The sequence below is a fragment of the Dipodomys spectabilis genome, unplaced genomic scaffold (genome assembly GCF_019054845.1).
Source record: "Dipodomys spectabilis isolate Male_0828 unplaced genomic scaffold, ASM1905484v1 ptg000039l, whole genome shotgun sequence".
Classification (NCBI taxonomy): Eukaryota; Metazoa; Chordata; class Mammalia; order Rodentia; family Heteromyidae; genus Dipodomys; species Dipodomys spectabilis.
Window position 1 is genome coordinate 3,932,055 of NW_024870716.1, and position 15,652 is coordinate 3,947,706.

Below are 15,652 nucleotides of genomic sequence, written 5' to 3' on the forward strand. Positions count from 1 at the left end.
TATTTTATTTTTGGGGGGGTCTGGTCATGGGGTCTGAACTCTGGGCCTGGGCACTGTCCCTCAGTTCTTCAGCTCTACCACTTGAGCCACAGCGCCACTTCTGGCTTTTTTCTTTTTGCTTATATGGTGCTGAGGAATTGAACCCAGGGCCTCAGGTATGCAAGGCAAGAGCTCTACCACTGAGCCACCTTCCCAGCCCTGCAATGGACTTTTAGTGAAAGTGAGGAACTCACAGGGGAATCACAGCACAGAGCCAAAAGCAAGCTAGAAATAAGCTTTAGAATATTTAGTTTCCAGCTGGGATATTGAGAGCTAGAAAGATCATTGTTCCCATACCCACAACAAGAATAACTTTGATTGTTGGTTAAAAAAAATCATACTTTTTCTTGAGCCCATTAGAAAGCTGAGTTCACAGGGGAAATATTTAGCCTGCTGTATAAGGAGTGGAGGGAAGCTACCCAGCAAAGTACAGCAAAATGCTGGTCCAGTGGACCAGCAGCTAACAAGAGTTTGTTAAGTATTTTAAGGAATTGCTTAAGCTTAAGCATGGACTTATTGAAGAACACTTGGATACTATACAAACAAGGAGGTTCTGTATCTACTTGTGGGCTCTTTGTTTGTTTTTTGCCAGTCCTAGGGCTTGAACTCAGGGCCTGGGTGCTATCCCTGAACCTCTTTGTGCTCAAGGCTCGCACTCTACCACTGTAAACACAATGCCACTTTCAGCTTTTTCTATGTAGTTTATTTGAGAGAAGAGTCTCACAGGGACTTTTCTGCCTGGGCAGGCTTCAAACTGTGATCCTCAGATCTTAGCCTCTCAAGTAGCTAGGATTACAGGTGCCACTGGTGCCTGGTGTGTGTGTGTGTGTGTGTGTGTGTGTGTGTGTGTGTGTGTGTGTGTGTGTGTGTGTGTGTGTGTGTGTGTGTGTGTGTGTGTGTGTGTGTGTGTGTGTGTGTGTGTGTGTGTGTGTGTGTGTGCGCGCCCATCCTGAGACTTGAACTCAGAGCCTGAGCATTGTCCCTGACCTTTTGTGCCCAAAGCCACTGCTCTACCACTTGAGCCACAGCTCCACTTCTGGTTTGTTTTTTGAGGGGAGGGGGGTTTGTTTAATTGGAGATAAAAGTCTCACAGACTTTCCTGTCTGGGCTGCCTTTCAACCTCAATCATCAAATCTCAGCCTCCTGAGTAGCTAGTATTGCAGGCATGAGCCACCAACATCTGGCTTTAATTTCATTCTTTCTTAAAAATTGTGGTTAAATGCCAGGTGCCGGTGGCTCACACCCATAATCCTAGCTACTCAGGAGGTTGAGATCTGAGGATCATGGTTCAAAGCCAGCCTGGGTGTGAAAGTGAGACTCTTAATATTCAGTAAAACCACCAGAAAACCGAAAGTGGCGCCGTGGTTCAACTGGTAGAGTGCTCTCCTTGAGCTGTAAGAGCTGGGGACAGCGCCCAGGCCCAGAGTTCAAGCCCCATGGCTGACAGAAAAAAAAAAAAAATTGTGGCTAGATAATATTGCATTGTGACTATACCACATTTTCCTTTTCCTTCTATCAATTGTTGTTTCCCTAGGCTCTCTCCTTGGCTTGGCTATTGTAAATAATGTTGGGTGTGCAAGTAAGAACCTCTACTGTACGCTGTCTCTGTAGAGATCTACTCCTTTGAATGTGTATGTGTGAATGTACATATATATACATATGTATGTATATAATATATGTATTCGTCCCCAAGAAAGATATTGCAGGCTCATATGTTTGATTTTTAGTTTGATTTTTTTTTTTTTTTAATTTGAGGAAACTTTACTCTGTTTTACATAGTGATTGGATTAATTTACATTCCCACCAATAGTGTATGAGTCTCATTCCCCCACATCTTGGCTCAGTCTGGTCTCCAGGGGCACTCAGAGGACAAGCGTCTGGAGTCCCGGGGCTCCTGGTACACATGTGGGCTGGGGCGGGCGGTGTGGGGCAAGCACTTGTCTGTTTCTGCTTTTGGTGGCCAAGTGGGGAGCTTTGGTCTTTGGGCTAAGGTTTTGAGTGTCCAAGCCCAAGGGTGCCCCCTAGCGAGGGGAGTAAGCATTGTTGCGTTTTGTGTTGGGTTTTGTACTGATGGTGAGCTGAGGACTCTGCGTTCTGTCTCTCAAGTTCAGTGCTTCCAAATCTGGCCCAGAAGTTCACCACTCTGAGCTATAAGAAGGCAGGAAACCAGGGAAATCATGAAGGTCTGGTTCCTGGGGTGTCACAGTGAACTCTCCACTCCCTTTCTCTCCACGACCCCCTTTCATGTCCACCTTTTGTGTGTATGTGTGTGTTTGTACTGCCTCGAACTCAGAACTTAAAGTCTAGAGTCTGGATGCTGTCCTAAGCTGGTTTGCTCAAGGATAGCGCTCTACCACTTTGAGCCACAGCTCCGCTTCTAGTTTTCTCATGGTTAATTGGAGATAAGAGAGTCTCATGGACTTTCCTGCCTGGGCTGGCTTTGAACTGTGACCCTCAGATTTCAGTCTCCTGAGTAGCCACCAGTGCCTGGCTTCATGTCTGTCTTATGGACAGTTGCCAGATAGCCCGAGATTCCTTGCGTGAGGTCTTTTCCCTTTTGCTTGTTTTTTGTTTATTTTCCCAAGTCTCCATTTTTAGCTCAGTCTCAAACCCTGCTGGGCTGCAAACCTCTTAAGCCACCAGAAGCTTCTGAAACCTGAGCACCCACCAGTCACGTTGCTCTGTTCCTGCAGGGGTCTTCAGGCAATATTCTCAACCACTGCATTCTCCCGCTGGGCCAGGTGCCATGATGGTTTCTTGTGTTCAGTCTTTTAACAGTAGCCCCTCTCTCCAGATTCCATTTCACCACAGGCCTGAGATCATGGAGAGCCCAAGAAGGTCTCTCCTGTGTGATGCCCACCTGTTGCTTGGCCAGGGCTATGGTTGCATCCAGTGCCCACACTGGGTTTAAGGGGTGTGAGAGTGCTCAGCCACCAGGCCTGCCGGTCTGTTACCAAAGATCCCCGCTTTACCTGACGGTGGTGGCTTTGGCTTTCCTTCCCACCAAGAGAGCTGCCACTGCCACTGGTCTTCCAGCTCCCTCTGTCATCGATTCATTTCTTCATCTTGTGCAGCTGCCTGGTGCCCCTTCTGTGTTTCGTCTCTCCTCTATTACCTCAACTCTTCACAGAGTCAGATGGACAGAGCTTCTACTCCTCCAGCATCTCCTGACTCCAAGACCAGGGTTTTAAATGTTCTTCTCAAGAACAGATACTAGCTTGATATAATCATTCTGCTCTTCAGGAATGTATTAAAACACTACACTGTAGTCTGTCTCTCTCTCCATCTCTGTTTCTCTCCTTCTGTCTCTGTCTCTCTCATCTCTGAAAACATGCCAAAAGGAACAAACAATAGATTGGATAAAGAGAAAACAGTTGGTAGACTGTAGCCCGATCACATCAATACTTACTTGCGTTAAGTATAAATGGGCAGATATGCCAATTAAAAGCAGAGATGGGAAAAATGAATTAAAATCCTCCAACTAGTTATCAGAAATGTGTTACAGTAATAATAGCCTATATAGACTGAGAGTGAGCAAATGGAAAAAGGCACCCCACATAAACATTAGAAAGTGAGGGTGTGGCCAGGTGCTGGTGGCTCATACCCATAATCCTACTTACTTAGGAGGCTGAGATCTGAGGATCACGGTTCAAAGCCAGCCGGGGCAGGGAAGTATGTGAGACTCTTATCTCCAATGAACCATCAGAAAATTGGAACTGGCACTGTGACCCAAAGTGGTAGAATTCTAGTCTTGATCAAAAAAGCTCAGGGATTGCACCCAGTCCCTGAGTTCAAGTCGCAGGACTAACAAAAAAAAAAAAAAAAGGAAGGAAAGAAGGAAAGGAAAAAAGGAAGGAAGGAAAGAAAGAAGGAAGAAAGAAAGAAAGAAAAAATCGAGATGTGACTCAAATGTAATGAGATATGTAAACAAGACAGCTCAAGGCCCTGGATCCTAGCCCTACTGCTGGCATAAATGAATGAATGCATAACTGTATAAATAAATAAAACAATATAGTCATGACTCAAGAGAAAACTGGATTGGTTATATTCAGATCAAAGAAAAATCTAGATTATGGGCTATTACCAGATGATAAGATGCATAACAATTCCTAAATATAGACTCATACATAAAAGAGCTAATAGAAATATGAGGAGAATTAGGCAAATACACAATTACAGCTGAAGGCTTCAATCCTCATCTTACTGGATTCTAAGGTCTTCAGAATTGATCTGCTGCTGATTCCCCTAGCAGCTCTGTAGTTTACAGATAGTCCTTCATGGAACTCCTCAGCCAACCAACCCACCATCAAAAGAGCCAATTGCCTTAATAAATCTTCTCTCTCCGCCTCCCTTGTTCTCTCGTCTTTTTCCTCTCTCCTATATCTATCTCTCCTCCTCCTCCTCCTCACCTCTCTGTCTCTGTCTCTCTTTCATTTTTCTCCTTGCTCCTTTCTCTTTCTTGTTCTCTGTTTCTCCATTAGTATCCTCTTTCTCCTCTCTTCTCTCCCTCTCCCTTTCTTTCTCTTCTTCTCTCCCCTTTCCTCTCTCCCTCTCTACTTCTCACTCTTCTCTAACTATCCTATCAGTTCCGTTTCATTAAACAACCCTTACTAAAACAGCTCACCTAATAAATGTTATGTGTTGTATACAGGTAATTAACATTGTTCATTAATAGTTTATTCGGGGTTTTGGTGCCCAAAATGCATGGTATTGTGGGACTGTAAGGATCTTACAGCTGTAATCCTATCTACTCAGGAGGCTGAGATCTAAGAATTACAGTTCAAAGTCAGCCCAGGTAGGAAAATCTGAGACTCTTACCTTCAATTAACTAACAAAAAGCCAGATGTGAAGTCGGGCGCCGGTGGCTCACCCCTGTAATCCTAGCTACTCAGGAGGCTGAGATCTGAGGATCACAGTTCAAAGCCAGCCTGGGCAGGAGAGTCCGTGAGACTCTTATCTCCGATAAAGAATTAGAAAATTGGAAGTGGCACTGTGGCTCAAGCGGTAGAGCACTTGCCTTGAGCTGAAGAGCTGAGGGATAGTGCCCAAGCCACCTTTTCTCAGTGCTACGAAGAACTAGCACAAGCTTTGAAATGATGGCTTTCAAAACTGTTTTAAAATTCACATTTTAGCAACGCTAAAGGACGTTCGCTTTTCCATGCAATCTACGGTCTTGCTAAGGGGGACGCCAGAAGGTATAGTCGGTTTTTAGAGCAAATGCTCAAGATGAGTGCTCTACCTCACACCCCAAACTAGTTAATCATTGCAAATGGATGGGCTGGGTGGGAGGATTTGGGTTTCCCCCTCACACCCCTGTTTTTTTGTTTCTTTGTTTTTTTGTGCCAGTCTTGGGGTTTGAATTCAGGGCCTGGGTACTGTTCCTGTACTTCTTTTGCTCAAGGCTAGAACTCTACCACTTAAGCCACAGATCTACTTGAAGCTTTTTTTTTTTTTTTGGTAAGTTAATTGGAGATAAAAGTAGTCTCATGGACTTTCTTTCCTGGGCTGGCTTCAAACCATGATCCTTATATCTCAGCCTCCTGAGAAGCTAGGGTTATAGGCATGGGCCCCTAGTATCCAATGAGTTTCCTTCCTTCCTTTCTTTCTTTCTTTCTTTCTTTCTTTCTTTCTTTCTTTCTTTCTTTCTTTCTTTCTTTCTTTCTTTCCTTCCTCCCTCCCTCCCTCCCTCCCTTTCTTTCTTTCTTTCTTCCTTTCTTCTTCTTTTTTTTTTTTTGCCAATCCTGGGGCTTAAATTCAGGGCCTGAGCTCTGTCCATGAGCCTCTCTGTACTCAAGGCTAGTGCTCTACCACTTGAGCCACAGCACCATTTCTGGCTTTTTCTGTTAATGTGGTTCTGAGGAATCGAACTGAGGGCTTCATGCATGCTAGGTAAGCAGTCTACGACTAAGCCACATTCCCAGCCCATGGGTTTCCTTTTCCTTGAAAGGGAAATACTAGCTCTTCTAGTCCTTAAAACTGGAAACGCATTAATGAATTCTTTCACTCAGTCAGTATCTTAGGGACTTCTATGAATCAGGCGCTTTTCTAAGGATTGATGATGTGATGCTAAGATGGAACAAATGAGCAATAACAGAACTTGCTTCACAGAGCTTACAACATAGTGTAAGTGACCACCCAAACACAGACACACATAACTAAAAGCCAGGAAAGGAGAGATTCCTGGAACAAAAGTAGAGTCAGGAAAAGAGATTAAAAAAGGAAACGAAAGGACACAGGAAGCCGGGTGCCAGTGGCTCACGCCTGTAATCCCAGCTACTCAGGAGGCTGAGACCTGAGGATCACGGTTTGAAGCCAGCCCAGGCAGAGAAGTCCATGAGACTCTTATCTCCAATAAACTACTCAGAAGTGGTACTGTGGCTCAAGTGGTAGAGTGCTAGCCTTGAGCACAAAGAGGCTCAGGGACAGTGCCCAGGCCCTGAGATCAAACCCAGGGACTGAGGGGGGGGGGGGGGTGTCAAAGGATGCTATAATGAGTTTTAGCCTAGAAAGGACTCTCTGTGGCCATTTTATGTCCTTATTATATACTTTATTTCATGCTTTTCCTTTTTCTTTTATTCATCTGGAAAGAACTGACATTTTGCACCGAAAGCAAATGTCACAGGCTGAGGTGAGACAAACATGCACATCAGCTGCGTGAGAGGCTTCTAGGCAGAAGCAATGCTATATGCCCCGCCGCGTCCCATCTGTGTGCCATGTGTGGCTGGTGAAATATGAAACCCAGCAGGGCCCAGATGAGGAAGATGTAGAAGCCATGGAAGAAATGCTTAGAATACCTGAGAGTGCACGCACGCACACACACACACACACACACACACACACACACACACACACACACACACACACACAATAACACATTGAAATGTGGCCTCCAGTAGAGTCTTAGATTTTCTTTTGTTTTTGTGCCACTACTGGGCCTTGAACTCAGGGCCTACTACTTGAGCTACAGCTCCACATCTGGCTTGTTTTTTTGGTTGGTCCTGGGGCCTGAACTCTGGGCCTGGGCGCTAACCCTCAGCTCTTCAGCTCAAGGCAAGCGCTCTAGCGCTTGAGCCACAGCACCACTTCCAGTTTTCTAATGCTTTATCGGAGATAAGAGTCTCACGGACTGTCCTGCCCGGGCCGGCTTTGAACTGTGATCCTTAGATCTCAGCCTCCTGAGTAGCTAGGATTACAGGGGTGAGCCACCGGCACCCGACTTCACATCTGGCTTTTTGTTAGTTAATTTAAGGTAAGAGTCTCAGACTTTCCTACCTGGGCTGACTTTGAACTGTAATTCTTAGATCTCAGCCTCCTGAGTAGCTAGGATTACAGCTGTAAGATCCTTAGAAAGAATTCTTTACACTGGTACAGGAAGGAACTATATATATATGTAAACTATACCAAAAAATGCAGAAATCCAAATCTTTAGGGAAGCCCATGAGGACTGGGATTCATGCAGAAGCTGCTTCAGGCATAGTTTGATCAAGTATTTTATGTCTCAGAGCAATAACACACATACTCACTCTCTCTCTCTCTCTCTCTCTCTCTCTCTCCCTCTCTCTCTCTCACACACACACACACACACACACACACACACACACACATGCACACAAGCACACTTTTCCCTGCTTCAGACTGCTACTGGTTCCCCTCTTTGAGTGAATGAGACATCTGCTTCTATGCATAGAAGCAGCTTCAGGGCCTGAATTCCAACGTGCTAATTCATGCCTTACTGTTTGGATGGGCTGCCTAACCCTGCACTTTGCCACCTCCTAGTTCATGAGACACTAAATTTTAAGTTATAATTCACCCTGGATGAATCTATGTTGCTTCCCTTTCTTATAGGATACAGATGGTAAAAACATACAGTGCCTATGAATGACCAGGGTGCTCGCTCAGATGCCATGAGGCAAAGCATTCTGTATCACCAAGGAGGCTGAGAGAGGAACAGGAAATTGTACAATGGCGGTGGGGAGACCCAGCTAGTTCTCCACAAAGTACACAAACTAATTGACAGCAGTAGCAAGAGCCCATGGGCCTGCTCAGATGGACCTGGCATCAGATCGTTAGTGGAGACCCCTCCCCTCCACATACACACACCTTAAGGGAAAGGTCCCACAAACTCAACATCCAGCCCTTTAAAGGAAATCACAAAAGGCATTGACATTTGCCTGTGAATTCACCTCCAGATCTGAGGAATCAGCTGCAATAGATCTGTAAAACCTATTGGTTTTCTCATGGCTGAGGGGGGAAAACCAGTGGTCTCTTTTTGAAGGTGGTCTCTTTTTGAAGGTTCAAGAATGAGAACTTGCAAGGCCTAAGGAATAATAGGAATTGATAGGGGGAAAAAACAATAACATTCTCACAGCTGGACCATCTGGTGAGTTAATCAAACAGAGCTAAATATATCACCAAAGAAAACTGTAAGGCACAGATGAGGATAAGAACATCTATTTCCCATTTTCCAAGGCTTAATTACTACGGTGCTTTAGATTCTGGAAACGAGGACTTCATTGCAGTGGCCTCAACATAAGTGATATTTTATTCTCTTGGTGCCAGTACTAGGGCTTGAACTCAGGGCCTGGGCACTGTCCTTTAGCTTTTTCCATACAAGGCTGGTTCTCTACCACTTGGACCACACATCCAATTCTAGGGTTAATTGGAGATACAAGAATGTCTCAGGTTTGTCTACCAGGGCTGGCTCTGAACTGTGATCTTCAGATCTCAGCCTCCTAAGCATTTAGAATTGTAGGTGTGACCCACCAAGACTTGCTTAATAGTGATTTAAAAAACAAAAAACATATGAGGTTAGAGAAGCTTAGAGTATAGAACCTTATACATTTATTGTCAACTCAGAACACACACTCTCTCTCTCTCTCTAGTCTTCTGTATAAAGACTAATTTCTGCTTTTATTTATCTTATTTTAAAGCATTCCTTTCCATAGCTCAGCACAGCACAGCACAGCAGAGTTTGGCATGATACAGCATGATATAACAGCATAGCTGGTTTATAACAACAGTTGTTTGTTCTTTTTATTTTTAAGACAGGCTGGCCTCATACTTGTGACCCTTCTGTCTCAGCCTCCTGAGTGTTAGAATTCGTAAGCATAGGCTTACTTGGCCACAATACCACTTCTGAAAGTAGATTGCCAGTCTTGACTCTACTATGGCCTGACTATGTGACAAATTAAATAACCCACCCCCTCCCCCTCTTTGGTGCTAGTACTAGGGCTTGAACTCAGGATATAGAGTTCTCACGTGGCATTTTTGCTCAAGCCTGGTGCTTCACCACTTGAACCACAGCTCCTCTTCTGGATTCTTGTTGGCTAATAGATGTAAGAGTCTCAGGAAGTTGTCTGCTCAGGCTGGCTTCAAATTGTCATCCTCAGATCTCAGCCTCCTGAGTAGCTAGGATTACAGGTTCCAGCACCCAGCTAAAAAAGTTCCTCTTGAAAGAAAAAACTTTTTGCAGGACAATAGAATTAGAAAGTAACAATTTTCTAAAACCCAGTTTAATAACCGATTCATACAGTGTTAATAAATCCTAACGTTGCTGAGTAAAATTTTATTAGAGATCTGGTATTCGTGGTTACAGAGTATTATTACCCCATGTTACTGGGTATCAAAGGAAACAGTTATCTTTTAAAAAATGGATCAAACCCGGCATCTCCAATAAAAAGACAACTAACTCCATGTGATGTAATAAAAACTACACATAATTGCCTGGGTAAGACTCTTGAAATCTTTGACTACAGCTATGAAGAAGCAACTGGACAAATTTGAAACCCAGAAAACACATTTTACACTTAGCATAGCTGTGCATCCCTGTAATCCCAGTGTTCAAGAGGCTGAGACAGGAGGCTCCTAAGTTTGAAGCTAGCTTGTGCTACATAGTAAGACCTGTCTCAAAAAAACACTTCTATACAACAACTGGCCTGTAAAATGACTGTAAAAATGAGTGATGCTGGGTACAATAGTTCACGCATGTAGTACCTGACAGGCCTTGATCCAGACATCAGTGCTTGAGGCCAGCCCAACAAAAAAGAAGTTCATGAGATTCCATCACAACCAATATCTGGGAAAGATGGCACACGCCTTTAGTCCCCAGCCATTCAGGAAAACATAACTAGGAGGACTACATTCCCAGCGCTCCCCTGAATAAAGCAAGACCCTACCTGGAAAATCACCAATATGGAGATATGGCTGCTATGATAGAATGCCTGCCCCGTAAGCAAGAGGCACTGAATTTGATCTACAGTACTGCCAAAAAAAAAAGTAGCATGAAAAACAAAAAGCCAAAGGCAAGGAGGTTAACAAGAAACAACCAAATGCAATGCTAGACCCTTGTGTGGATGGGATTCTTCAATAGCAGTATAAAAAAAACTTATAGGGGCTGGGAAGGTGGCTCAGTGGTAGAGTGCTTGCCTTGCATGCATGAGGCCCTAGGTTTGATTCCTCAGCACCACATAAGCAGAAAAAGCCAGAAGAGGTGCTGTGGCTCAAGTGGTAGAGCGCTAGCCTTGAGCCAAAGAGCTGAGGGACAGCGCCCAGACCCAGAGTTCAGGCCCCACGACCAACAAAAATAATTAAACACACATACACACACACACACACACAACATTTTGGCATCAAACAGGAAGATTTGAAGATGAACTATATGCAGATGACAATGCTGAACTAAAATTAGATGGTTGTGACAATGTATTATGAGTAAGGAAGGAGATATTTTGGGATATACATGCAAAGTATTTAGGGATAATGTGTCATTGCATCATTATGTCTGAAATTTCTAATACTATTGCTCAAAATGTGTATGTGTGAGAAAGCAAAAGAGAGAGAGAGAGACTAAGTAAACCAATATGGCAAAATATTGAAAGATTAACAGCCTAGTGAAGGAAATACAGACATTCCTTATATTATTGGTTTTTTTCAACTTTTTGTGTTTTTGATATTTTTTCAGCATTACAAGTTGGGAGAACATCTAGGGGTGGGTAGCTCAGGCCAGTAATCCTAGCTACTCAGGAGGCTGAGATCTGAGGATCATGGTTGGAAGCCAGCCTGGGCAGAAAAGTCCCCATGAGACTCTTATCTCCAATAAACCACTCCAAAACTGTAAGTGTTGCTGTGTCTCACGTGGTAGAGTGCTAGCCTAGAGCACAAAGAAGCTCAGGGACAGCAACCAGACCCTGAATTCAAGCCCCAGGCAGGCACAAAAATACCTACCTACCTACCTACATACATACATACATACATACAAATTTAAATTTGTTAATCCAAATCTGGTCTCAAAGTTCTAGTTCGGGACTAATCATCAGTAGCTGAGAGGCATAGAATTCGATCAGTTACAGAAATTCTCTGTGAATCATATCCTTATGGGAAAGTGGGGGTGGGGGGTTGAAGGGACAGGTTTAACCAAGGGTGATTCCTGAGCTACATCGACCTAAGAGACGACTGGGAATTTGCCAGAAAAAGCAAGTGCACTCAGACAGAAATAGCCTCTGCTTAAATATTATTTTCCCAGAGCAGTCTTCACCACAAAAACCACAACACCTGCTCCAAACATAAGCATATTTATTTATTCATAAATCACACATATATTAACTGTGTTTATTACAAAACACACTGAACACTTACATGGTGAATGGAAACCCTATCATACAACTAGTTAAAGATAATAAGTGCTGAGTGCGGTGGCGCATGCTTATAAGCCTAGCTACTCAGGGGGCTGAGATCTGAGGATCATTGTTCGAAGCCAGCCTAGGCCAGAAAGTCCATGTAACTCTTATCTTCAATTAACCACTCAAAAAGCTGAAAGTGAAGCTGTGAGTCACGTGGTAGATTACTCAGCTTGTCCTTTAAATTTAGGGACAATGCCCAGACCCTGAGTTCAACCCCCAGGACCAACACCAAAAGAGAAGGTGGGAAGGGGAGCAATGTGAACTGGCCAAGCTGGTAGCAGCTGGATACTGGACATATAGCTCCAGGATTCAGTGTTTTCTCTCTTCTGGGCTCCATCCTTGCTCTGGTCTGGTCCTTTCCTGTCATTCTCCTGTTCCTCTCTTTTTATCCGGGGCTGCTGTATCTTGAAATTGTGTGCCTTTCTTTTACATGAGACTGCCTTGAATTGTAGTAGAGACTTGGAACTTGGCCTTTAGCACCCTATGGGAACTGTAAGATTGGGGGTTTGGGGATGGACTTGGTAACTTGTGCATTCTGAGATGTTCCTGGGCTTTTGGAGGGCCTGAAGCAAGAATGTAACGGTTTGAAGGCTCAGTATCACCACCCAGCTGGTAGTGCTATTTTAGGAGTTATTGATGGAAAATGTGGGGGGGGGGTGTGGTCAAGCGGAGAAAGTAGGTCATGGGGGAGGGGGCAGACATGTCTTTTTTACAATTAGATTAATTATTTTATTTTGTGCTGTACTGAGGCCTGAACTCAGGACCTGGGCATTGTCCTTGAGCTTTTGTGATCAAGGCTAGTGCTCTACCTACTATTTGATGGACAGCTCCACTTCCAGATTGATTGATTCATTGATTTAAGTATTCAGTTGGAGTTTCCTGCCGGGGCTGGCTTTGAACTGCCACCATCAGGTCTCAGCCTCATGCGTCAGATTACAGGCGTGAGCCATTGGTGCCTGGCTTGTTTTAGGATTATTTTATATGTATAGATAGATCTTTGTTTAAAAATGTGATCTGCCAACTTAAGTGTTTTCTACCAACTCAGAGAGCAGAAACCTACAAACGTTTGCTTAAAAGTTGTGTTTTGGAGGAGTCTTGCCCACAGGCTTATTAGATGCCACCTGTGCTTGGCTTCTTCCTGTATTTTGATGCTTCCTCTTGGGTTTATGTATGCCTTCCTTCGACTATTTCCCCTGAGGGTGTTTTTAAATTGGGTCTTTATGTGCTAACCTTTTTGATTATACTTGAGACTATATTGTACAATCAAATAATATTTTAGCTGTATGTAAAACCTTAATGTCAGCAAATGTTTTCCATCAAAACATCGAAGCCACAACTTCATTATGCTATTACATTAAGTGTTATTGTTTTTTAGATGTCTGATATCAATCTCATTCTTGTTCCTATGAGACTGATTTGCTTTTCTCGCTGGGAGACAAAAAAAAGAACATTCTTTTTTGTCTTTGATGTCTCAAATTTCACCATAAAGAATTTAGTTGTAATCTTTATCCTCGTGCTTTATGTCTAGTCTCTGTGAGTATTTTACATTAGAGGTCTTACATCTTTCTTTTATTCTTCGTGATTCTTTCTTCAAATATGTCTTGCTCTCATCTTCCTACCACAATCTACTTTCATCTCCCAGAACTTCTGTAATATAGATCTTGAAATTTTTACTGCTTTCCTTCATATCTTTTTTCTCCATTTTTATTAGCATATATTAGCTGTACAAAGGGATTTCACTGGGGGTGTTTTCATATACACATACAATGTACACCCAATTAAACCTATCTGTCCCCTTTATGACTCCCCTTAGCTCAACAGATTGCATTGTTCTATTTTCATATATGGATACAAAAGTAACCATATTCACGCCACTGTCTCTTCTTCCACCCTCCTGCTTCCCACTGGAATCCATCCCCAAACAGATCCTGTTTTACATTCTTGTCCTTAAGGCCAGGATTCTTCAGAGGAGAGAGGAAATTTAGCATTTGTCTTTTTCAGTTTGGTTAATTTCACTTAACATAATGATCACTAGTTCCATCCATTTTCCTACAAATGACATATTTTCCTTCTTCTTTATGACTGAATAACACATCATTGTAGTATTATACTCCATATATTCCAGTTTCTTATCCATTCATCAGTTGTTGGATGCCCAGGCTGATTCTTGCATATGCAAGTATCTTGACTGAATGGTGACTTACATTCCTTCAGATATATGCCCAGGAGTGGTACAGTAGTTCTATCTTTGTAGTGTTTTAAAAACCTCCATCCTGATTTCCATAGTTTCTGCACTAACATTCCCATCCAAAGAGAATAAGTTTCCTTCCTCCCCTTCCCCCACCCATTGTCATCAGTATTTGTTGTTGTTTGTCTTCTTGATGATGGCCATTCTAACTAGTGTGAGATAGAAACTCAGTGCAATTTTGATTTACATTTCCTTTATGGTTAAGAGCATTGAATTTTTTTCATGTATTTACCAGCCATTTGTACTCCTTTTGAAAACTATCTATTCAATTTATTTGCCTGTCTATTAATTAGATTATTTCTTTTATGTTTGCTTGATGTTGGAGCTCTTTATATAGATACTTATCCTTAATCTGCTGAATGATGGATTTTTTTTTTGCAAAGTTTCCTTCCCCCAGCCCCCAATTTCATAGATTCTCTTTTAAATTTGGAAATTGTTTTCTTTGCTATGCAGAAGATTTTTGTGTGTGTACATGTGTGTTTGTGCCCATCCTGGGGTTGAACTCAGGTCCTGGATGCTGTTGCTGAGTTTTTTTGCTCAAGGCTGGCACTCTACCATTTGAACCACAGTACTACTAAGAGCCTTTTTGGTAGTTCATTGAAGATAAGAGTCTATTGGACTTTCCTGCCCAGGTTGGCTTTAAACAATGATCCTTAAATCTCTGCCTCTTCAGTAGACAGGATTACAGCAGTGAGCTACTGGTACTGTTTTTAATTTGGTGTAATACCATTTGCAATTATTGTTCTTATTTTCTGAGCAATTGAGGTTCTATTCAGAAAAGCATTACCTATGTTTATATCTTTAAGGGTTTTTCTCTGTTTTCTTCTGACATTTCAAAGACTTTGGTGATTATTGATCCATTTGGAATTGGGTTCATACAAGATGACAGAGGGGTCTAGTTTCAGTCTTCCACATCTGTATTTCCAGTTTTTCCAACACCATTTTTTAAGAGATTGTCTTTCATCTGTTTCGTGGTTTTGGTGCCTTTGTTAAAAATCAGATGTTCGGGCTGGGAAGGTGGCTCAGTGGTAGAGCACTTGCCTTGCATGCCTGAGGCCCTGGGTTCGATTCCTCAGCACCACATAAGCAAAAAGAAAAAAGCCAGAAGTGGTGCTGTGGCTCAAGTGGTAGAGTGCTAGCCTTGAGCTGAAGAGCTGAGGGACAGCGCCCAGGCCCAGAGTTCAAGCCCCACGACTGGACCAAAAAAAAAAAAAAATCAGATGTTCTAGCTATGTGGGCTTATTTCTAGATATTCTATTCCATTGATCTACATATTTGTGTTTTTGCCATTTTTGTACTTTGCCATTTTTGTTATTATAGCTTGAAGGTAACTTGAAATCTGAGATTGTGATACTTCTAGCATTGCTCAGAATTGCTTTGGCTACTCAAAGTCTTTTATGTTTCCAAATGAATTTTAGGATTGGTTTTCTTCTTTCTGAGAAGAGTAACTTTGGAGTTTTGATGGAGATTGCATTGAATCTGTAGATTGCTTATAGTAGTATAATAAGTTTTATAATATTGATTCTGCTAATCTGCGAATATTTTTTCCATCTTCCCATGTCTTCAATTTCTTTCCTGAATGCTTTACAGTTTTTTGTTTGTTTGTTAGTAGTGGGGCTTGAACTCTGGGCCTGGGCACTGTCACTGAGCTCTTCAGCTCAAGGCCAGCACTCTATCACATGAGCTA